The following is a 25,078-nucleotide window of genomic DNA, read 5'->3' as shown; positions in this document are numbered from 1 at the left end:
AGCAGGACATAAAACTATTCTAAAGTACGTTAACATCTGATTGAAAACTAAACCCTTTTTTCATGCAGGCTGTGTGAGTCACAGCCAGAGAAGATGTGGTTAGGGCTGCACTGACATAAACAAAAGTAATTTAACTCCTAAATGGCAGAGAATTGAGCAGTGGTACTTTAGGGGCATGATCTATACACCAAGTCAGCTTTTTTAGCTTATGTTGTTTTGGTGGCTTTAGGAATTCCCCTTAGCCTCATTTCCTTCTAGCGATGGATGTAGGCATCTGAATGTCTGGCAAGGATAGTTTAGAATTGTTTACCAAGTGTAAGATAAACGACATCCCTAGGAAAACAGACACTATTTGCCCACAATCCTGATACTCTACTTTATGTTGTGTTGTAAAAAATGGGAAGATGCTTGGTCTTCAGTTCAACAGAAAGAACAGTTTTTTGTCTGTTTGATCCCAGTGCTACTTCACATTGACTTCTCACAAAGGAAGATATGGCTAGGGCTGCATTGACATAAACAAAAGTGATTTAACTCCTAAATGGCAGATAAATTAGCAGTGAGACTGCAGGGGCATGATATGTACATTCAATTGCTTCATTGACCCCTTACCGACCGAGGACGGTTCAGGACCGTCATCGCCATTTTAGCGTTGCTGACGGTCCTGAACCATCACAACGGTAATATGTACTTACCCGATCGCCGTCGTTCCCCCAGCTGCGATTGGTGATGCTCCCGGTGTGGGGAGACTGCCTGCAGCCTAGACAGTGTCCCCATGGCGAATTAGGACACCTTGGGCCATGTGATCGCTCAACTGAGCGGTCACATGGCCACAATAGGTGTCCTAGTGTCTGCCTGCAGGGGGACTGCCTGTGCTGACAGGCAGTCTCCCTGCTAGTGTAAAATAAATAAAAAAAAATAAAGGTTAATGTTAATTTAAAAAAAATAGAATTATATGTGTATATTTATATATATGATATATATAATATCTATATATGTCTATATATCATATATATATCATACTAAGTGTATTTTGATATTAATATATACATATATTAATATAAAAATACACTTATAATTGAATTACACACGTATATATATAATAACTATATATATTATAAAACACAAATAATAAGTAAATTAAATTAAATAAAAAAAAATTAAAATTTATAATAAAATTTTACAAATAATTATATATCTATATGAAATTTTATTCTAACTGTATTTTGATATAAATATTTATATCAAAATACACATAGAATGAAATTGTATATATATATATCTATGTATATATAAATAAATGAAAATAATACGAAATATACATATTTCCATATACAAAATTACATAAATAATTATATAAATATACACGTAGACTTCAAATATATAAATATGCATTTTTATTTAAATTCTACGTGCTTATTTATGTAATATTTTTACTTAAGTAATTTTATTGATTGCAATTTGAGGGACCTGCCTGACAACCCAGGCCGAAAGACCAGAGAATTTAATTTGCTAGCACTGTATTTTACCCTGTAACTTTCTATGACACCCTAAAACTTGTACATGGGGGGTACTGTTTTACTCGGGAAACTTCGCTGAACACAAATATTAGTGATTCAAAACAGTAAAACATATCACAGCGATGATGGTGTCAGTGAAAGTGACATTTTTTGCATTTTTCACACAAAAACAGCATTTTACTGATGATATAATTGTTGTGATACGTTTTCCTGGTTTGAAACACTAATATTTGTGTTCAGCAAAGTCACACAAGTATAACAGTAACAGTTAAAAATACCCAGTGTTTGTGACTAAGTTGCTACTAAAAAAGACTGGACATACCCCATATTGAATATCCTGGGTTGTCTACTTAAAAAAAATATGTACATATGGGGTGTGATTCTGAGAGTTATGACAGATAATAGTGTTACAATGTCACTATTGATACATTTTAAAAATGTATGTTTTGAAACTGCAATATCCTACTTGTACTTATAGCCCTATAACATGCAAAAAAGCATGTAAACACTGGGTATTTTTAAACTCAGGACAAAATTTTGAATCTATTTAGCCGTTTTTTTCATTAGCTTTTGTAGATGAGTAAAATATTTTTTAAAGTAAAAGTCAAAAACATGTATTTTTTAATTTTTCATTATAATTTATTATTTTCTTTTAAATTAAATTACATGAGATTATATAAATAATGGTATGTAAAGAAAGCCCCTTTTGTCCTGAAAAAAAACAATATATAATTTGTATGGGAACAGTAAATGAGAGAGCAGAAAATTACAGCTAAACACGAACACCACAAAAGTGTCTTTTTAGGCCTGGTCGCAAATGTACAACATCGCAAAAACAGTCTGGTCCTTAAGGGGTTAAAGGACCACTATAGCGCCAGGAAAACAAACTTGTTTTCCTGGCTCTATAGGGTCTCTAGGTCCCACCCACCCTCAGGGTCCCACTCCCGCCGGGTGGAAGGGGGAGGAAGGGGTTAAATGCTTGCCTTTCTCCAGCGCCAGGCTCCCTCGGCGCTGGGGACTCTCCTCCCTCTTCCGACGTCATCCGCCGAATTTGCATGTGAGGCAAGTCCATTTCTCAATGCTTTCCTATGGACATCAGCGTCTTCTCACTGTGATTTTCACAGTGAGAAGCGCGGAAGCGCCTCTAGCGGCTGTCAATTGTTTTTTAAATTCTATTAAACATTTAGTAAACAACATACCAATCTAGTTCTGACAAGAAAAACACATTGTTTTATTTCTCCTTTTCTCTGTATGCTTTCTGTATGCTGACTGCTAGGAGCACAGTACAAGAAGAGCTTCTTACAATGATTGATAGGGAGCTAAGATGGAGGCGCTCAGTTGCAGAATAAAGAGGTGTGGATAGCTACAATTCTTTTTTTTTTTTTTTTTTACACCTCGCAAACTCATATTAGTTACGTACAGGTATAAGTAAACATACATTAGGAAAATAATATTGTGCAAAACAACACTCGCTGTATGTGCCTAGTGACAGGTGCTGGATACTTAGCAAAAACTAGGTGGAAGAACATATTCCCCAGTAATCCAGTGTTCCAAGACTATAAATCTCTTCTATGCGATCGGGACCAGGTGCCCAGCACAGTAGGTGCACATCACCTCATACATTATCTAGCACCATAGGTGAGCTCAGCTTCTGTCACTCCTACAGAGCCTTTTGATCTGATAAGTTCTGATAGGTGGCAGATACAGCTGGACCCCTTAAATAAGCAGAGTAAAAGCTGGGCGAGAAGTTAAGTTGCTTCTAACACCAGGCAGAGCTGTCATTATCAAACATTGCCTTGCAGCTACCAGCAGAGCGATAAAGATTATTCCCCAGTTTGCTTAGTTCTGTCACCAGTATTACGTGAGGTTGATGGCTTGTCTAGAAGACTTGAAACACAAGTCTCACAACTTCCTTAACACAGAGAATGCATCAGAAAAAAGTACAGACAGGACTTTCTTTGCAGATTCCTGAAACTCTCTTGTACAAAAATTTCTTCTTACAGAAAATACCCATGAATCATGTTACAAGCACAGAACAGAAAGTGCCACCTGGACAAGTCCAAAATGGAGGCCTTACTAGGTAAATACAGGCACTCCTCACTTACGGACCGAGTTCCGTTCTCACAACTAGGTTGTAAAACGAACTGGTCAGTAAGCGAGGATGCCTCACACCAGTGAGACAACCAAGTCTCGCGTGCGCCAGAAAGCAGGTCTGTGTTTGGGGTATTGCCCCGAACATAGTCCAGCTCACTAGCGCGGGAATCCCTCAGATCTATGTTCAGAGAAATTCTCAAGACTCGGATTCTGGTAAATTCTGAAGACTCAGATTCTGGGGAATTCCCAAGATTTAAATTCAGGGGAATTCCCAAGACTCAGATTCAGGGGATTCCACATGCGAGAGTATAGCTTGGAGGAAAGACGAGACAGGGGGGGTATGATAGAAACATTTAAATACATAAAGGGAATCAACACAGTAAAGGTGGAGACTATATTTAAAAGAAGAAAAACTACCACAACAAGAGGACATAGTCTTAAATTAGAGGGAAAATGGTTTAAAAATAATATCAGGAAGTATTACTTTACTGAGAGGGTAGTGGATGCATGGAATAGCCTTCCAGCTGAAGTGGTAGGGGTTAACACAGTAAAGGAGTTTAAGCATGCGTGGAATAGGCATAAGGCTATCCTAACTATAAGATAAGACTAATGAAAGTATTTAGAAAACTGGGCAGACTAGCTGAGCCGAATGGTTCTTATCTGCCGTCACATTCTATGTTTCTATCTGGTCATATGTCTGAGCAGTCGGTAAACGGGTAAGTCGTTAAGTGAGGACTACCTGTACACACTTCCATGTTTCAATGTAAACCCATTGGTTCCCTTTGGCAAAGTATTACAGATGGCTAATTTTGTTTTAATAAGGTTCAATTTTCAGAAATCTAAGGCCATGATGAATGTAGACTTGGTCCTACACAAGTCCCTTTCTCTTGCACTACAATAGAAAAAGGAAGAGTGCACATATTTATACTATGTAGGCTTGAAAATTCACACTTTCCTAATATATATATATCCAAAAATAGATGACTGATGTATCAATATATACAGGTTCTTGAAAGTTAAAGGGATACTGTGGGGCACCGTAACTGCTTTATCTCATTGAAGAGGTATTAGTGTCCTGGTGTCCTCTGGCACTTCCTTCCACTCAGCAAAATACTTTTTATATTTTAATGCTACAGTTGTGCTCAAAAGTTTGCATACCCTTAGAGAATTGGTAAAAATTTTACATTTTTAAAGAAAATATGAGTGAGCAGGCAAAACACATTTCATTTATTTCCTTTGGGATTCATATTCAACTGTAGGTTATAACAGAATGGCACAATCATAAAACAAAACATGGCAACAAAGAAAACAAAGGTCTGTTCAAAAGTCTGCGTACCCTTACTTCTTAAAGGGACACTATAGTCAACTTCAGCTTAATGAGGTTGTTCAGGTGAGTGCTACAGCTCCCTGCAGCCTTTTTCTTGTAAGCACTGTATTTTCTGAGAAAATGCAGTGTTTACATTGGAAGCTTGGAACACCTCTTGTTGCAGTCAATCAGACGGCCACCAGAGGGACTTCCAAGTTCAGAGGCCCTAAAAAGGCCTCATTCACGTCTGACGTATTCACGCATGGGTGAATACTTCAGACGGGCTATCAGCATACAAAGCACTGTGAACGCGCTTTGTGTGCTGAGGCTGTCAGCACTGCTGTGGGAGTGGCGTCAGCTGACAGCTGAAGACCGGACCCACAGGGACTCTTTCTGGCCACAATAGCGGATGAAGGGAGGGGGCGGGAGACCTACTCTCCTTCCCCCCCCGGCCCCCACCCCTGAGCGGTGGGTGGGGGCCCTAAAATTAAAAATAAGGGGGGACCTACTGTCCCCCCCCCCGGCCCCCACCCCTGTGCGGCAGGTGGGGGCCCTAAAATTAAAAATAAGGGGGGGACCTACTGTACCCCCCTGGCCCCCACCCCTGAGCGGCGGTTGGGGGCCCTAAAATTAAAAATAAGGGGGGAACCTACTGTCCCCCCGGCCCCCACCCCTGTGCGGCGGGTGGGGGCCCTAAAAATAACAATAAGGGGGGGAACTACTGTCCCCCCCGGCCCCCACCCCTGAGCGGCGGGTGGGGGCCCTAAAATTTACAATAAGGGGGGGACCTATTGTCCCCCCCCCCCGGCCCCCACCCCTGAGCGGTGGGTGGGGGCACTAAATACAAAAGGGGGGGGACCCTAGTTAACCCTCCCCCCCCCCACAAAAATTTTTTATCTCCCTACCTACCCCCCTCACCCTAAAAATTATGAGGGTGGGGACCTTTAACTAAAAACCTGTAAAAAAAAAAAAATGAGATAAAAACAACTTACCATTCGATGTTTTCTTTCTTCTAAAATCTTCTTTCTTCAGCCCCCAAAAAGGCCAAATAAAAAGCCATAATAACCGTCGCAATTAAAAAAAAATAAAGCCTTGCCACGTCCTGCAATTAGGCTAAGAACACTCTGATTGGCTGGTTTAAGCCAATCAGAGTGCTCTTTGTCATTTTACACAGCGTGGGAAAATTCCAAAGAATTTTCCCACGCTGTGTAAAATGACACAAAGCACTGTGATTGGATGGATTTCAAGCCATCCAATCACAGTGCTCTGTGTCATTTTACACAGCGGCTTTTTTGTGGCATTAGTGCAGTAAAGACTTCTTTCTGGCAACTCGACCATGCAGCTCATTTTTGTTCAATTATCGTCTTATTGTGCTCCTTGAAACAACATTTTTTTTTTTTTTTTTGCCAGAGCAACCTGTATTTCTCCTGAGGTTACCAGTGGGGTTTTTTTGTATCCCGAACAATTCTTCTGGCAGATGTGGCTGAAATCTTTCTTGGTCTACATGTATCAAGAGATCCCCAAATTTTCCACTTCTAAATAAGTGATTGAAAATTACTAACTGGCATTTTCAAGGCTTTGGATATCGTTTTATATCCTTTTCCATTTTTTATAACATTCTATTACCTTGTTACACAGGACTTTTGACAGTTCCTTTCTGCTCCCCATAGCTCAGTATCTAGCCTGCTCAGTGGATCCATGTGAGAGCTAACAAACTCATTGACTATTTATACACAGACATTAATTTTATGGCAAGACAGGAGGCTTCATATTTGCTTATCTTTCTTTACTGAACCTCCCAGCAGCAAAGAAATAGTTAACAATAGTGTAAAAACAATTCAACCAATCAGAGTGCATAACAGTATTATATGATGTCATCAAACTCTTCCCAAGTCCTCTTTCTTTGCCACTTGCCTCCCAGGTGAGTCTGCTCCAATTATATTGCCCTATGGTTTTTGCCTTTAATGCAATATTTGAACTAATTTTCTCATTAATTTGTTAAATTTTATAGCACCCATATCTCTATTATCATTTTAAAATAATTTTCTGTGGTAATGTTTTGTTTATCAAACATTAATTCTCACTAGTTTCTCACACAATTTATTATCAGTACACAATACCCTTACTACATAAAATTATACCTAACATGTTGGTTTATTTATGTCTCTGAACAGTTTTTAAACTTTAGCTCCATTGTTCCCCTTTAAAAATCGTCGGTGTTTGCCTCCGCGATTTTATTACATTTGTGGCCGCGGTTTCCTCTCGATTCTGAGAGACCGCGGCTCACCCTTCAGTTTTTCACATCCAATTCCGAGGAGTCCGCAGCTCAATTTCGCGCCCTTTCTCGGTTCCCGCCTTCTCGCGTCTGCAATTACCTGACGCGCTTCCTCCCGCCTTTTTGCTGGTTGCGGCCATCTTAAACCGCGGTTTACCTTGTTATTTATGCGCAATTGCTTCATCTCACGTCGGATCCGGTAAGTATCTTATTTACTTGTTGCTCATAGCACCCTTAAAGTGCTACCACCTTTTTCCAAATTATTCATTGTACCTATTTCTTGACAGGAAAATACCTGCTGTATCTTATCATTATTAAATAAAGGAGGGCCTTATGGGTGACCCCCACCTTTTTGTCACTTGATTCATTGAATGTTGTTGTGGGTGACCCACCATTACTACAAGTGAGTGACCCTCACCTTTTTTATATTCTATAATTATATTATTTAAAATGCACCCACACTTTAAAATATTTTACAGACATACTCATACAAGTCTGACTACTGAGTGGTGAATCCCACTTCTTATTGTTACAGTGGTACAATCCACTTATATAATTTAGTGGTCTACCCCACTATATATTGTGTGCCACCCTTATATATCAAACTATGCTTATTTGGGTGACCCCCGACTTAGAAATTTTACTAAGCACAATTGGGTGAACCCCATTTAATATTGTCTTACGACTATTTGTCAGAATCACTAATACAGTCCTAACTAAAATGTCTGACAATACTGAGCCCGCAATCTCTCAGGAACTTAAAGCTTGGCTGGTTTCAACCATTACCAAATCCATCCCCAAGGCGTTAGCAGCAATCCATGAAAAGACTCCTGGCGAAATCAATCCGACCGCACATTTACTCTCTGACTCAGAGGACTCTCAGCCCTCAGACCAGGAGGTCACACGTAAGCGCCCTTGGAAAGGGAATAGTGTGTCTGCGGGCAAGGTCAAGGCTCCTGCCAAGTCCCAAAAATTAGATGTCACTCGCCCCGCCCAAGCTATTTTCAACCCCTTGGAGGGTTCCACTTCTCAAACGGGCGATGGGGTTGAGGATTACTACCTTGGCTATTCTGATGAGGACCCCTCGGCGAATGCGCTAGGGGATACCTCATCAGAATTTGTCAAGGAGTCATTCATTACCAAAAAGGACACAAATGCAAACATCTCTATGCCCAAGTTACCCGACTCAGACACCCTTCTGGATGCCTCGGGTATCCCTTTTTTCGACCCTAGGGTCATTAGACATCCACGTTCGGCCGAATGGGCCCCACCTGACCACATCTCTAATTTTTGCAAGATGTGGCTGCGTAAACCCCTTGAAAAAGAAATAAGGGCTAAACTCAGAGCCGAATGCCATCGGCCAACTATACCAAGTAAAGTGGCTCTCACGCCAGAGTTTGACCCGCTATTTGTGACCTTCCTCACTAAAACAGGGAAAGATCCTCGCAAGGGTATTGAGCAGGGTCTTAAGACAGCCCAGGACAAGCGCCTGGATATCGCTGGTCCCATCATCCAAATTTTCATACTAGCTGACGAAGCTATAACTAGTGGGGAGTTTGACCCTCACACAGTCCGAGAAGAGCCCTATGTTTCCTGGGTAATGCAAATGTGGCTATAACCATTGAGAGACGTAGGGCGGCACTATATAAACTCGATGCTAAATTAGCAGACTTAAGCTCCCGAGAACTGGGACCAGAAGCTAATGGCTTGTTATTTGGGGATTCTTTCATGAGAGATCTGTCCAAACATGTAGCGGTATTTACTACCTTAAACAAGGCCCAATCCTCCATATGCAGGGTATTTCGCTCCCAGTCAGGTCGTTTTTCTGGGAGAGCAGGACGAACAGCAGAGCTGCCTTCACAGGCTACAGGCCTCGTCCCTCAGAAAACTAATGGAACTCGGGACCCCCCCGACCCTACGCGAACACACTGCTCCAGGTTATAAACCTTCCATTTTTTCAATGTACCTATAGCAGGTCGACTAACCCATTTTTTCCAACAGTGGGAAATGCTTTCACAGGATCTATGGATCCTACACACAGTCAAGGGGTTTAAAATCGATTTCCTTTCCACTCCCTTCCAGAATACACCACCTACACCATTTCGGATGTCTGCAACAGACAACCTGGCATTACACACAGAATTGAACAAACTGGTGGAAAAAGGGGCGATAGAAAGATCACCCTTCCCACATACCTTTCTAAGCAATATTTTTCTGGTCCACAAAAAATTCGGAGACCTGCGTGCAATAATCAATTTGAAAGACCTGAATCACTATGTCCGATATCGTCATTTCAAAATGGAGGGCATCCATCTCCTCAGGGACCTCCTTTGCGTGGGAGACTGGTGTAACGGATCACCTTCCGTTGACGGATGCTCCTAGCACTTCCTGAGGACTCCCAGCACTGCAGACGACACCACAACCACTGCAGACTCCACAACCGCCGTAGCTTAACTGGAGCCGCGCCGTCTTCCTTCCACCCTGAATGAACCTACAGCATTCAGGACCGTGTGGGAAAGACCTCTCCTCCAAGGAGAGTGTAACAGGAACAAGAACAAGTGATTAAAGCTCAAGAGAGTATGCAGTGTGATATAGCAGTTCCCTCCAATAACAAGACAAGGCTACGTATTGAGGGTCAAGAAGAACTCTGGTTTAATGACAGGGACACTGCTTTTATGCAGTGCTCCCCTGCAAGGGAGGCGCCCACAGGCAATTAGGGGCGTGGTCAGGGGCGTGGCCACGGACCGCATGGAAACGGTCGCATAAGCTGTGAGCTCCGCCGAGCCGTGGGTCCCACAGCGTGTTTTTACAGCGATCGGGCCGCCCATCACAACCACCCACAACGAATATTGCACCCTGAGCACAATGGCTACGAAATCAGCCAAAAAGCTGAAGCAGAGGACGATGGAATCACACTTACAAGCGCAGCAAGCTACTCCCGCACGGATCCAAGATGGCGGCGGGAGAACAGGATCGCCCGCATGGGACTCCGATGCAGGTGATAGCCAAAGCAGCTTCCCCACCACTGTCACTGCCCCAGCCACAGATGCCTCAATTAGCACCATGCTTGACAATCTAAAAGCAGATCTGCGCTCTGACTTCCACAAACTGGCATCAGACATAAGAGCTGACATCCAAACACTGGGGGACAGGCCGCACACCTGGAAGAACGAACAGAGGGATTGCAAGAGGCCCATAATGTCCTTGCAGAAGCCCATGCTGCACTAGAAAATAAGGTAACCTACTTAGAAGGAAAGATTGCTGATAATGAAGATCGGGATAGGAGAAACCATATTAGAATCCGTGGAATATCTGAAAACGTTAAACCGCAAGACCTTGCGCAATATGTGCAGACATTATTTAAAACTATACTCCCCACGCTGACGAAGGAGGACCTTCACCTAGACAGGACGCACAGACTTCCCAAACCAAGGTACTTACCTGCGACCACACCACGAGATGTCATTACCAGGGTCCACTACTTCAAGGTAAAAGACCAGATAATGCAGACGTCTAGACAATACGGAACTACCAGGCGACTATGCAGGCATCAAACTCTTCATCGACCTATCAGCGACCACCATGTTCAAAAGACGGTCATTTGCTCCCATAACAGCGGCACTACGCAACGCTAATATCCTGTACAAATGGGGATTTCCTACCAAGCTAATTATTAGAATAAACGGAATTGACCGAGCCATCATGTCGCTGGAGGAAGGCCTAAAGCTCCTGGAAGATTGGAATATCTCCACCCCAGCGATCGACACTCGCAGGCAAGACCTACCGCCGCCACGCAAAATGGCGAGAGACTGGCAGCAGGTCCCATGGATCAGAACACCACCACCAGACCGCATAGATCCTGCTACTTAAACCCTCACAAACTGTGCGCCCAGACACGTAACATAATTAGCGTGTTTAGTTTTATATAACAAAGAATGCATATGTTTATGGTTGAATGTTTATATATATATATATACCTAATGTTTTAACGTACTTACAGTATACAACGGCGGCCATAAGAAATAGGCCCATGACCGGTTTTGAGCCACCGCTCACTGTTGCGCTGTGACTCGCATTTAAAAGTTTCCCTATAACTGTTTTTACTTTTATTACAACTGACAAATAAGATAACCATTGATTTTTGTACCCTGCATCTCACTACCACCAACCCCCGCGCTAGGCTTACAGAGTAAGCCAACATATATCCGTCTGCATACTCTTGCATAAAGCCCTAAAGGCTAACGGATTTTTGCACATAGTTCTTCCCTTCCTCCACCCGCACCAACCTGCTCAAACGGGGCCGACTTCCCATAACACCGATAACATCCACATTTACTCGAACTCCTCCAACCAAGACTAAACCAGAGCGATTGCTATACACTATATTGCAGCTGTTTAACTATCATGCCCCTTAAGTTCCTGTCACTCAATGCGAAAGGCTTAAACTCACCCAATAAGCGCAGGCTGGCACTCCAGGAGGCCAAGAAGCATGGAGCCCACGTGGCTTTCTTCCAGGAAACCTACTTCAAATGGGGTGTAAAACCCAGGTTCGACTCTTCTTGGTTCCCACTAGCCTATCATACGTGCTTTCACAAAAAAAAGAGAGGTGTCTCAATACTGATCAGTAAGAATGTTGTCTTTGAATTAATCCGTAAGATAGGTGACAAAAAAGGGAGATACCTTTTATTACAATGTCGCAATCCACAATCAACCGTTTACCCTAATGAATGTTTATGGCCCTAATGTAAACCAACCAGGGTTTATGGCTAATGTTTTTTCTCTTCTGTTAATGTATAGCTTTGGGGAGGTAATTCTTGGAGGCGACACGAATTTCCTTCTTGATATCCACATGGACTCCTCCGCCGCAAAAACGGTAACCACGACAACGGCGAAACAAAGACATACTCAAACATCCGCCATTTGCCGCACACTACAGGCACATAACTTTGTAGACCCCTGGAGAATACACCACCCGGTGGAAATAGACTAAACATGCTATACTGCTGCACACAACAGCTATTCTAGAATTGACAGATTTCTACTTAAAACTACGTCCCTAGAGAAAGTGGTCGATACGGAAATAGGTATCATTTCCTGGTCAGACCACGCCCCCATTATGATGACTATGTCTGAACAATTCCCCATGGGTGGTAAAACCTCTTGGAGATTAAACGAATCTCTACTAAATGATCCTGTCATAGTGTCCCACATTACAACAGACCTCCAAAATTACTTCACTGACAATGTACCCCCTGACACATCCCCAGACTATATCTGGCTTGCACACAAAGCGGTAATAAGGGGCAGCTTTATAAAGCATGCCAGTCAAGCCAAGAAAGCACGCCAGGCCACATACACAGAAATCATCACGGAAATAACTTCCTTAACCCACAGGAACAAACGATCACCATCACCTACTATACAGGCTGCTCTATTACAAGCCCACACCAAACTACGAAATTTTGAATTGGCTAAAACCACGTATCTACTACAAAAACATAAGCACAAATACTTCGCCTCTGGAAACAGAGCGGGAGCTAAACTAGCTTCACAGCTCAAACAAAGATCAACCGCCTCCATGATTGCCTTCCTAAACAAATCTAATCAGAAAATCATTGATCCGAAGCAAATAGTAAATGAATTCTCGGACTATTATCACAAACTGTATAATCTTAAAGAAGATGACGGGACGAAAGTTCCTACACTTACAGACATTGACAATTTTTTAGATCATATACACCTTCCAGCCCTATCACCTGATAAAACATACCAATTGACCCAGCCGATATCCATAGAGGAAATATCCAGAGCCATAGCAGACTTGCCATCACACAAGTCCCCAGGGCCAGATGGTCTCTCCAATAGATACTACAAGGTCTTCTCACGGATACTGCTCCCACACCTATTAAATTTATACCAGCATAGTGTCCAAACTGGAACGCTCGCCTCGGAACTATTGTTAGCTCACATTTCCACGCTGCCCAAGCAAGGCAAGCCCCCCACCGCTTGCAAAAACTTCAGACCTATTTCCCTCCTAAACGGGGATGCCAAACTATACGCGAAGATTCTAAGCAATAGACTCACACCCATAATCAGCACATTAATCCACAATGACCAAACGGGGTTTGTCAAGGGACGTCAGGGCTCAGATAATACCCGTAAAGTCCTCAACATATTAGCCACAATGGAGAGGGGATCGGGCGGAGGCCTCCTCATGGCACTGGATGCGGAGAAGGCCTTTGACCGACTCAATTGGGCATACATGCTAAGGGTGTTGCAAAAATTCAGTTTCCCTGATAACTTCATCAAAGGCATTATGGCATTGTACACAACACCAGCAGCTAAAGTAGCTCATGGGGGTTACATCTCAGACCCCTTCCAGATATCTAATGGAACGAGACAGGGGTGCCCCCTATCGCCCCTGCTCTACATTCTATCTCTCAAACCCCTTGCACAAAAAATAAGAAATGATCCCAACATACAAGGCATTACTATTGTAGGACGCGAATACAAACTAGCACTGTTCGCAGATGATATCCTAATAACACTGGTAAACCCGCAGTTTTCAATACCACACCTGATGGAGACCTTACAGGAGTTTGGAGACATATGACACTATCGCCTAAACCAAGACAAAACCCAAGCACTACCCATCAAACTTCCCCTTCACACTACATCCTCCCTGAAGGAGCAGTATGCGTTCGATTGGAGGACATCCTCACTTACTTACCTTGGCGTTAAGATTGCACCTTCTATAGCCGAAGTGCAGAAATTAAACTACCTCACCCTTCCACAACAGTGCAAAAAAGACACACACAAATGGTCGCAGACACACATTTCTTGGCTGGGCAAAGTAAACGCATACAAAATGATGATTTTACCGAAACTACTTTACATTTTCAGAATGCTCCCCATCTGCATTCCACAAACACTTCTAAAAACGCTCCAGGCTATCTGTAATGCTTTCATCTGGGGAAACAAAAAGCCACGTATAGCCAGCTCGATACTATATAAACACACAAAACAGGGCGGTGTAGGGTTACCCAACATAGGCCTCTACTACAAAGCCTCTGCCTTGGCCACGGGGATACTGATGCACACCGAGGAGGGAACCACACAGTGGGTGGACATGGAAAAAGCCCAATTCAAGGACAACCAGGCACTGGCATATCTTTGGACACCAAAAAACTTCAGGACAGTGCAACCGCACCTCCTACCCACCACGAAACTCACTGTCCAGTTTTGGACGACATACTTGGAGACCATAGGGAGAAAACACACATTCCATGATAGAGCCCCTCTGATGGCCTTCAGATCCATCTCACCAGATATACGCCTCAAGAGCTGGGAACAAGCACGAATAACGCACACCAATTACTCCAACCCCAAGGGGTGATACCATTCCCAGAAATGCAACAGAAATGGGATCTACCCAACAACACTATCTTCACATACTTACAAATTAAGGGGATCATCACTTCGCATGTACACAGCAGATACGCAAACCCCGACAACATGTCACCACCAACAATGGCAATACTAGACTGATGTTGGAAGCACCCCACAAAACCAAAAACTATTTCCATGTGCTACACAGCGTGGGGGAACACAACACCCAACACGCTGGAGCCAGGGACACTTATTTACTATTGAACTGCTCAAAAATGGTTTTAGTTTATCTAGGAAATTATTGTAGTTTAACTAATATATTTAGATTCCAATTTCTTTATTATCTAGACCCCTCTATAACATATAAAACTTCTAGAATATATGAAGATTGAAAACACTAAATATCAGTGTTACGTGCATTAGTTACTCTCACTTATCTGGGATTTATGCTAGACACAAATTATTGGGATTATATAGGATTAGTCATAGCCTGCAACTCATCCAAATGTAGGCCGATTGCCAGATCAACTGAATTCTATTACTCTGAAATGCCATTTGGTTGTATCATCAAACAAATGACTGGCATAATGGACAAGCATTTCTGGTGCCATAAAATAAGTGACGAAATTGAGAAGAAGCTTATTTTCTAGGGAGAGCTAATGAGCAGCTCAGTTTGCTGTGATGACAAGAGGTCTTTTCAATGCTGTGGGCTGTATCTCTTGTCCAATTAAGAGCCTGAAAAAAAATATATATATTTGCTAGCAGGATTTTTTGACTTCATCTATTGATGGAGACAAACCAGCATATGAAACTTGCTTGGTTTTGTCCATGCTGTGCCTCTGTGGGAGTAGGAGATAGTATGTGTCATTGCTCCTAGTGTGAGACTGGTTAGGTTTGGGATACTGCTGCGACTAGCCACTGAGAGTGCAACTTACACCAACTCTGAGTGGAAGATAGATAAAGCCTTTTCATTTTACTTGTTTAAATGCTCCTAGTATGAGACTGGATAGGTTTCTGCTGTGCCTAGCCTGGGGATGGATATAGCTGGGTATGTCTGGTGCCCGTAGACACAACATTTTAAGGTGCCCCCTGCTCCCCAACACGAAAAGGTCAGATAACACGAGTATAATTAATTTATTAACTGGACATTTGTCTAAACACATTGAATAAACATAGTTCATAATGCTTTTTATTAGACTAGATTTTCTTTCCATTTCATTATTAAAAAAAAAAAAAGATATTCACAAATACATATACATACATCTACATACATTTATGATTACAATATAAGTAAAATACTTTACGCAGATGATATCGACATAACAAACATTTAACAATACTTGGATGAGATAAGAAAAAAAAGCGACCAATATCTTTGAATATAGTAAAGAGAGAAATGACCACATTGAATAAACATAAATATTCATATTTGACAACTGCATATGTATAAATGCATGCATATGCATATTCCCACTGGCCATGTATTGTGTTTGAATGTGTGAGTATAGTAAATGTATGCAGCTATGTAAATGCATGCATGGGTTAAAGATAATGTTAGAAGTTGTTAGGGTACAGGGATGTTTAAGGTTAAAGAGGAGGAGTGTTAACATCAGAGTTACATTATATAGGGTGTTTAGAAGATTAAAGTCTTGACAGAGGTTAAAGTTCTAGTTTTGATGGCTGTTTTAGATTATTGGTTTTAGGTTTAAAGTGGGGTTGAATGTAGTATTTGGTTATAGTCGTGGTTTTATGATTAATACATTTATTTTCAGGTTTAGGCTTTGAGTACTCAAAGAAACACTCCGGCGCCATTAAAACTTGATAAAAATTAAGTTGTTATGATGCCAAGTCATTGGCGCTGACTCACCTTAATTTGTTCTTGAACGGTTTTTACTTTTTATATTTCAATGCCACAGTTGTGCTCAAAAGTTTGCATACCCTTAGAGAATTGGTAAAAATGTTACATTTTTAAAGAAAATATGAGTGAGCAGGCAAAACACATTTCATTTATTTCTTATGGGATTCATATTCAACTGTAGGTTATAACAGAATGGCACAATCATAAAACAAAACATGGCAACAAAGAAAACAAAGGTCTGTTCAAAAGTCTGTGTACCCTTACTTCTTAATACTGTGTATTGTCCCCTTATCAATCATCAATGACAGTGTGCAGTCTTTTGTAACAGTTGTCTATGAGGCCCCTAATTCTTGCAGGTGGTATAGCTGCCCATTCGTTTTGGCAAAATGCCTCCAGCTCTTGCAAAGTTTTTGGTAGTCTTGCATGAACCGCACTTTTGAGATCTCCCCAGATAGGCTCAATGATCTCAAGTTCAGGAAACTGTGATGGCCACTCAAGATTAACCAAACTGCCACATGTACAAAGTGGTTCGTCCAAAACAATGTATTTGCCATGCCTAAGACTAGTAACTTACGGGCCTTGTAAGTGGCAAAGGGCTTGTTTACAATCTTACAGGCCAGCCTGTAAGGTTACTGTTAGCAAGTGGCTGGTTATCAACTGCAGATTTTCAACAGAAACCACTGGGGGTTAATAGCAGCAGCTACTGAAAACCAGTTGCTAAGTAGCAGATAATGGCTTTATATATTCTCTATGGGAGTCACTAATCACTGCTAGTGAAATGCTTTCCAACTGGTTTTCACTCCTGTCGCTACTCATTACTGTCTGCCTCTAACCCAAAAAATTTAACAGCAGCCTCTGACCTGGTGTAAACAGATTAACAACATCTAAATCCCCATATATCGTATATAAAGAAATATTCCAACCCTGGTGCTACGTTTTACCAACCAGTCAGCACTTGCTTATGGCTTATGGCCACAGAGGGTGAAGTTTGCATGCTCAGGAGTGTGTTTCTGTGCTTTACCAGCAACCAGTTAATATATAAATGGTTAGCATCTAGAGAGGTTACTGTTCTTAGTAATTGGCTACCAGGGCCTTATAATTCATCGGGCCACAGAGTGTTTGTGTTTTTTATCTCGATGTGCCTTGGGGCTGTTATATTGTTTATTACCCGAAGCCCCTCACTCCATATGATCCATGGGTATTACAGTGCTGTAATACCCACCCTCCAGGCTGACACACACAATCTCACAACAGACAAGCTCAACAACACACACAAGTTCTCTTACTCATACACAAGCTCACTACAGACAAGCTTACTGATACACACAACCTCACTACAGACAAGCTCGCTGACACACACAAGCTAACTCAAGTCAAGATCACTGATACACACAAGCTCACTAAAGACAAGCTCAATGACACACATACAAGCTCACTACAGACAAGCACGCTACAGACATGCTCACTGACACAAATACAGACAAGCTCATCTGACACACACAAGCTCACTACAGACATGCTCGCTGACATACACAATGTCCCTATAATCTCACTGACACACACTCAAGCACAGCACACACACATAAGCTCACTACAACCTCACTGACACACACATAAGCTCACTACAAACGCACTGAAACACACAAGCTCACTACAGACATGCTCACTACAAGCTCACTGACACACACAGAGGCTCACACACACACATAAGCTCACTACATGCTCACTAACACACACATAAGCTCACTACAGACATGCTCACTGACACACACAGGCTCACACACATATAAGCTCACTAAAAACTCACTGACACACAAAAGCTCACTGACACACTGGCTCACTACAAACTCACTGACACACCCAAGCTCACTATAGACAAGCTCTCTAAACACACAAAAGCATAATACAGACAAGCTCACTGATACAAACAAGCTCACTATAAGTTCAGTGACACACTCAAGCACTGTACAGACATGCTCACTATAAGCTCACTGACACACACATAAGCTAACTATAAACTTACTGAAACACAAGCTCACTACAGACATGCTTACTGACACACAGGAGCTCATTACCAACTCACTGACACACACAAGCTCACTACAGACATGCTCACTAAAGCACACACAGGCTCACACACATAAACTCACTACAGACTCACTGACACACATATGCCCACTACAAGCTCACTGACACACACACACAAACACACATAAGCTCACTACAAGCTATCTGACACACAACCTCACTACAGACAAAAAAAATGTGACAATAAATTTAAGGACGATAACTATCCCAGAAAATCTTGAACTACATCTGAACCTTTTATTCTAATATTAAAAAGGGACTATTCACTAAGGTGTTTATTGGCGATTTGAGAACCACCTTTAAGACCACAATAGCAAAGTTGGGGAAAAAATTCCAATTCTACTAAAAAAAGATTTATTTTTTTTACAACTTGGATATTTGTCCTAAATATTGAAAGACAATTCATCAGCACAAGTCACTTTTTATTTAATAAGTCCCTTAATATTTATATCAAAGGTAACATACGTCCAACAGGTGATTAGAAAATAATTATTAACTTTTTAGGTTTTTCTACATCTATTAGTGTCTTAAAAGAACACTCCAAGCATCCTAACCACTACAGCCCGCTGGGACTATTGCTAAATTGGATAATTTGTCTACATCATCTAATATCATAAACAAATGCTTTTTAACCACTACAGACCTCTGTAGTGGTTATGGTGCCAGGAGAGCCCTGCTGCCATTCGTCACTAAGGTGTCAAACTTTTTTAGCATGGATTGACATTTATCTAGGTTTTACTGGGCGCCCATCCCGCAACTGTTACATCTGGTATTCTACAGCAGGAGAAGCCATATTTCACTGCTTAGCACAAACTAGGACTGGAGTCATAAGCTGAGAGTATCAGTGCTGTCCTCCATCTGCATGGTAGCATGCTGTAGTAGTTGTGGTATTTTAATTGTTTCATCAATTTAGAATTTCAGTTTACGGTTTATTATAAACTGGTGCTTAGTGTATATACTCCACAAACTTTAATTATTTAAACCAGGGCTGCCCAATAGGTAGCACCCCAGACATTGTAGAACTACAACTCCCATGATGCCTTTTCATTCTAAAGGCATGAAATACATCATGGAAGTTGTAGTTCTTCAACATCTGGGGATTTAAATTTTAGGCAGCCCTGATTTAAACAGTGCATTGTCTGAAACTCACAAGTGTCCCTTTAAATTTAAAGTCTGTGGTAAATTCCTGTCAATTTTCAGTTTAATGAATACATCTGCCAGTGTTTTCCATAGGGATTAATTCACACACAGAAGCTCACTAAAAGCTCTATACATATACACACACACACACACACACACACGCACACACACACACACACACCTCACTGACACACATTAGATCACTACAAGCTCTATACACACTCACTGACACACATTATCAATCCTGTGCTGCTTAGTGGCTATATAATTACCTGTACCTTCACTGTACCTGGACTTTGAGTGCAGTGTGAGCATTTTCCATGCAGCTCTTCCACTTCCTGTGTGAATGGTCACCAGGGAGAGGCTGGGGGCGGAGCTCTAGTGCGGGGGCTGGATCTGCAGACTGTCCATGCAGAGCTGGAGGGAAGCTGCTTTTGTGAGAGGGTGAGAGAGAAATACAGGTGATCTCTCACTGCTCTCTGCTGCAAACCAGCTGTCACCTTTTTTTCTTAGGTCTCTGGCAGCCATCCAGCAAACTTTCTGCCCCAGCCTCCAGCCCCAAACAAAGATGTCAGAGGAGAAAAAAAAGAGTAATGTGCTGCACTGCCGGCCCCAGGAGCACCGGCCCACTGGGGAATTTCCCGGTATCCCGGTGGGCCAGTCCGGCCCTGTTGGCTACAAAAATGTATCAACAAAGTCCCAAACTTGCTGTAACGTTCTAGCTACTTGAAGCTACTGGCTGTTAATAGTGAAAGTTAATGGCACGTATTTACCGACAAAGCTGGTTTCTAATGTGTCTGTTTAAGACACAAGGTACTTCCATGTATATAATGTGTAATAGACATGAGGAAACTTGTACTGTTGCAAGCAATTTATCTGTTAACAATGTGAGTGTCTTTCACTCTCGTTTCCTTCCTCTAGTCCCTTAAGGACTCCTGAAGCCCTTAAGGCCTTCGAAACTCTCAAGAAGGCATTTGCCTCTGCTCCAGTGCTACACCACCCTAATCCTTCTCTTCCCTTTGTTATGTAAGTAGATGCTTCTGAATCAGGTGTGGGAGCAGTACTGTCACAGAGGTTATCGTATGACGAACCCCTCGATCCCTGTTGTTACTTTTCAAAAAGGTTGTCTGATCCAGAAAAGAATTACGATGTTGGGAACAGGGAACTATTAGCTATTGTGTTAGCTTTTAAGGAATGGAGGTACTTATTAGAGGGTTCTGGACACAAAATTATGGTTATAACAGATCATAAGAACCTCTCCTGTATAGCTGATGCTAGAAGGTTGTCCGCCCGGCAGGCTAGATGGTCTCTATTTCTTTCGCGCTTCCAATACGTTATTACCTATAGACCTGGTTGCCGTAATGCCAAAGCTGACGCTATCTCTCAACAGTATGAACCTTTAGAATTTGTTAACCCGACTCCTGAACCTATTGTACCTGCGTCTCAGATAATAGCTGCTACCCGTTTGGTTGTTTCGTCTCCTTTCCTTGATAATATTAAGACATACCAAACCCAAGCACCCCCTGAGACGCCTATTGGTAAACTATACGTTAAAGTAAATGACAGAAAAAGTTGTTAACTTTATTTCACACCACCAAAACTGCTGGTCATCAGGGGGTTACCAAGACTTATAAGGGCCTCCTTCAACAGTTCTGGTGGCCTTCACTTAAGCGAGACGTAGTGGATTTTGTACAGGCTTGTCGGGTCTGTACGCAGTGTAAGTCTCCTAATGTGAGACCCCGGGGTCTACTGATACCTCTATCTGTACCCAAGAAACCATGGACCCACTTATCCATGGATTTTATTGTAGACCTTCCACCTTCTGATGGTCAGACAGTGATATTGACTGTGACGGATAGGTTCTCTAAAATGGCGCACTTTATTCCGCTTAAGAAACTGCCTTCTGCGATTCAGCTTGCTCAGGTGTTCGTATCTGGTACCTCCGGATATCGTATCTGACAGGGGCCCTCAATTTGTCTCTCGGTTTTGGAGGGGCTTTTGTGCTGAGATGGGGTTCTCATTGTCGTTCACTTCCTTCTATCACCCGCAATCTAATGGTGCAGCCGAACGTGCTAATCAGTCTGTGGAATTGTATTTGCGCTGCTTCACTAATGCGCACCAGGACGACTAGTCTCGCCTCCTTCCGTGGGCTGAATTTGCCAGGAATACGGTGTCTCATTTGTCTACTGGCTTAAGTCCTTTTGAGGTTGCTTATGGGTTTCAGCCTTCTGTCCTTCCCGGTGCCTTCTCCGACAAGGGAATGTCTGCCTTGGACCAGCACCTCGCCTCTTTGCGGAAGATGTGGGATCAGGTCCATATCGCGCTGTCTCGTTCAGCAGCTGCTCAGAAGAAGTTTGCTGATCGCCGTAGGGGTGCGGCCCCTTCTTATGCTCCGCGTGATAGGGTATGGTTGTTCTCCAAGAACCTCCGTCTCAAGGTTCCCTCGATGAAGTTTGCTCCCAGATTTCTTGGTCCCTACAAGGTGTTACGTAGGATTAACCCCGTTTCCTACTCCCTGGACTTGCCTCCTTCCATGCGTATTCCGAACACGTTTCACGTCTTGCTTTTGAAGCCCTTGCTGTGTAACCGGTTCTCTCGTCCCCTCGGACGGCCCGTTTCCCCTCGCACTGTCTCTAGTGACGTGTACGAAGTGGCTGCCCTTCTCGACTCTCGTGTTTCTACGGGTCATCTGCAATATCTGGTGGATTGGAAGGGTTACGGCCCTGAGGAGCGGTCTTGGGTTTCGAGCTCTGATTTGCACGCTCCCTCTTTGGTCTGCTCCTTTCATGCCCGGTTTCCTTTGAAGCCTTCTGCATTCCGCCCTCCGGGCGGTCTTCGAGGGGGGAGTAATGTCAGGATCCTCCGGGCGGCTGCTAGGGGAGGCTGCAGTCCACTCGCGGCACTCACCCTCCAGCCGTCCGCGGTCCCCTTCCTGGCGTGCGCACGGCGGGCGGCATCCTCCCAGCCACGGATGCCGCCCGCGTCTTCCTCTACGTCCCCCAGCGGCAGCATGCATGACGCTGCACACTGGGAGACCGCCCAATTTAATAAACGCCGGGGTCAGCCACCTGACCCGGCGTTAAAGGCACAGTGCCTCAATCGCAGTGGGAGGTCTAGATATCTCCCACGTGTGATTGTTAATTCTGATTGGAAACTATCCAATCAGAATTAACCTATGGATTTAAATACTTACCTTTCCTGTTCCTCTCTGCCCTGTTGTGGTCTTTGCTTGCTAGTATTACTACTGAACTTGTGTTTCTGGTTACGTACTCTCTGGCTTGTTTATCTGATTTTGTGACTTTCTCCTACCCTTTGACCTCGGCTTGTTTCTCGTTATTCTGTCTTCTGGTTCCCCTTACTCGGCTTGTCTCCTGACTATTCTTTGTGTGCTTAGCCTGGCCACTCTAAAGTCCGGTACTGCACCTTTTCTGTGTGTGTGTTAGCGTGTTTAATTCCCGGAATCGTGACACCCTGTGCCCGTTAGCGGATTACCTGGACTTCCAAAACAAAACAGGGAGTGAGAACCCTTTCGATGCCTCATGGGAGTTCCACTCACTACAATAGGAAGCATACACAAATGAGAGAATATAGTGTCCCTGGCTGACCTTAAAGGTATTAATCACCTCACTTCCTTACTAGTCAACTTGCATTATTCCCAATTGTTTAATTTCCTTAAAGTGAGAATTCTACCAGGTTGGAAACATAGGTACCTGTTTGAGAATGCATGTATAAACAAGCTCACTAAACCTTTCTAAACCTCTCTTGCATATATATTCACTGGTTCAACAAGGCTCGGTGGACACGAGTCCTCCTTCCTTTCAATCAAAATGGTGCTCTACCCTCCACATACATATTGACAAAAGAGACTGGGCACATATTATGGGTAAAAACAGAAATAAGAGTAAGCGCTAAATACCAAAAAGGCAGCAACCCTATAAGGGAATCTCTCTAAAAACCCTTAAACAGATAGCGGATACAAGAAATAGGGGGAAGGGCTGCGCCACAAAACGTCAATGTATAAATAGTCCAAGTAAAAAAAAGGGAAAGAAAGTCTTATCTGGAACAGGTCCAGTAGGGGACGCAGAATCTGTAGATGTTGGTCCGGAGCGGATATCCTCTTTCTCCTCCTTCTTAGGGATTCACTCAAATATAGGGAAAAATAGAGAACAAAAAATAGTGCAATACGTCTGATAAAGAGATACAACAGTCTAAAAGCTGGTATAGAACTCACATGTGGAGGAGCTGTAACTCGCTCTAGTATGAAAGGCGTGCAGCGGTACAATCCCCGCTTATGGGATATACGGGAGATTCCTCCGTCAGTGATGTATTCAGGAGGCAAATATAAAAAAAAAAAAAGGAGACAACAAATAGTGCTCACTGGGTAAAATCCATGGATAAAATAGAAATAAAAATAATACTCACAAGGATGGAGCAGGCCAACTGCTCCTTGATAATAACGCTGGTGGTATTATCCCCACCTTGGGATTACTTGGGAGTCCTTGTGAGTATTATTTTTTTTTTTGTAAATATCTTTTTATTAAACTTTTCGTTTTTGTTGGACTTGCAACATGGAAGAGAGAAACGTGGACTCGCAGGTCCCTCTGGTCATTCACAGAAGCTTATACATTGTAAGGCATGTCATGACGTACGTGTCTGGGCGACTCGCAGGTCGCTTTCATGAGTAAATAGTATGTGTATTGTGGACTCGCAGGTCCGGTGTTACACGGTGTTTAGTACTCTTTTTTTTTTTTTTTTTTTTTGTAAATATCTTCTTATTGAACCTTTCGTTTTTGTTGGTTTTGCAACATGTAAAAGAGAAACGTGGACTCATCGGAAGGCATATGATGTCGTACGTGTCTGGGCGACTCGCAGGTCGCTTTCTTGAGTAAATAGCATGTGTATTATGGACTCGCAGGTCCGGTGTTTCCCGGTGGTGTTTCGTACTCTGTTACATTCAATATGCACCATTTCTACGTTGGGTGGTTTTGCATGCCCCACTGTTGTGTTTTGTTTGTCTTTTCCCCCTGCCCACCCTGTAGCCTCTAGGCAGTAGTGAGGCATGTGGCCATCTGTTGTATAGGGTCCCTTCAGGACGTGCAGCCCTCCAGTGACCCTGTGTCTATGGTCCTGGATGGCAGTGTTGTGGGGTGTTGGCCCCCTACCTTAGTATGGTTCGGTTCTGCCCAGCGGTGTAGGTTGTGCTGATGGGGATAACCTAAGGGGTATCCTACGACTCCTTCCAAACTCATTAGCTCTATAGCTCACAAAACTGGCGCACTTCCACCCCCCTCGCTAGCGGGGCTGCAGGCCGCCCCGGGCTCCGCATGTGGTCGCCCCCCAGCAGGCGCCGTAGCCTTCCCCGCACACCCCCGCGGGGTCGGCCCAGGCACCGCCCCCCGGGTCCCCCGGAC

The 25,078-nt window shown here is 43.0% G+C and overlaps 1 protein-coding gene and 1 non-coding gene across 3 annotated transcripts in view; both read right to left on the bottom strand.

Annotated features, from left to right (window-relative positions):
- Positions 1-25,078, bottom strand: part of DTX3 (deltex E3 ubiquitin ligase 3) — a 125,814-nt gene that overhangs the window by 50,218 nt on the left and 50,518 nt on the right. The window lies entirely within an intron of this gene.
- Positions 5,638-5,776, bottom strand: LOC134576989 (small Cajal body-specific RNA 11). Its single transcript, XR_010085907.1, has one exon. It is a non-coding gene; the product is annotated as a small Cajal body-specific RNA 11 (non-coding RNA).

The sequence above is a fragment of the Pelobates fuscus genome, chromosome 1 (assembly GCF_036172605.1).
Source record: "Pelobates fuscus isolate aPelFus1 chromosome 1, aPelFus1.pri, whole genome shotgun sequence".
Lineage (NCBI taxonomy): Eukaryota > Metazoa > Chordata > Amphibia > Anura > Pelobatidae > Pelobates > Pelobates fuscus.
The sequence above is the reverse complement of the archived record's forward strand: the minus strand, read 5'-3'. Positions and strand labels throughout refer to the sequence as shown.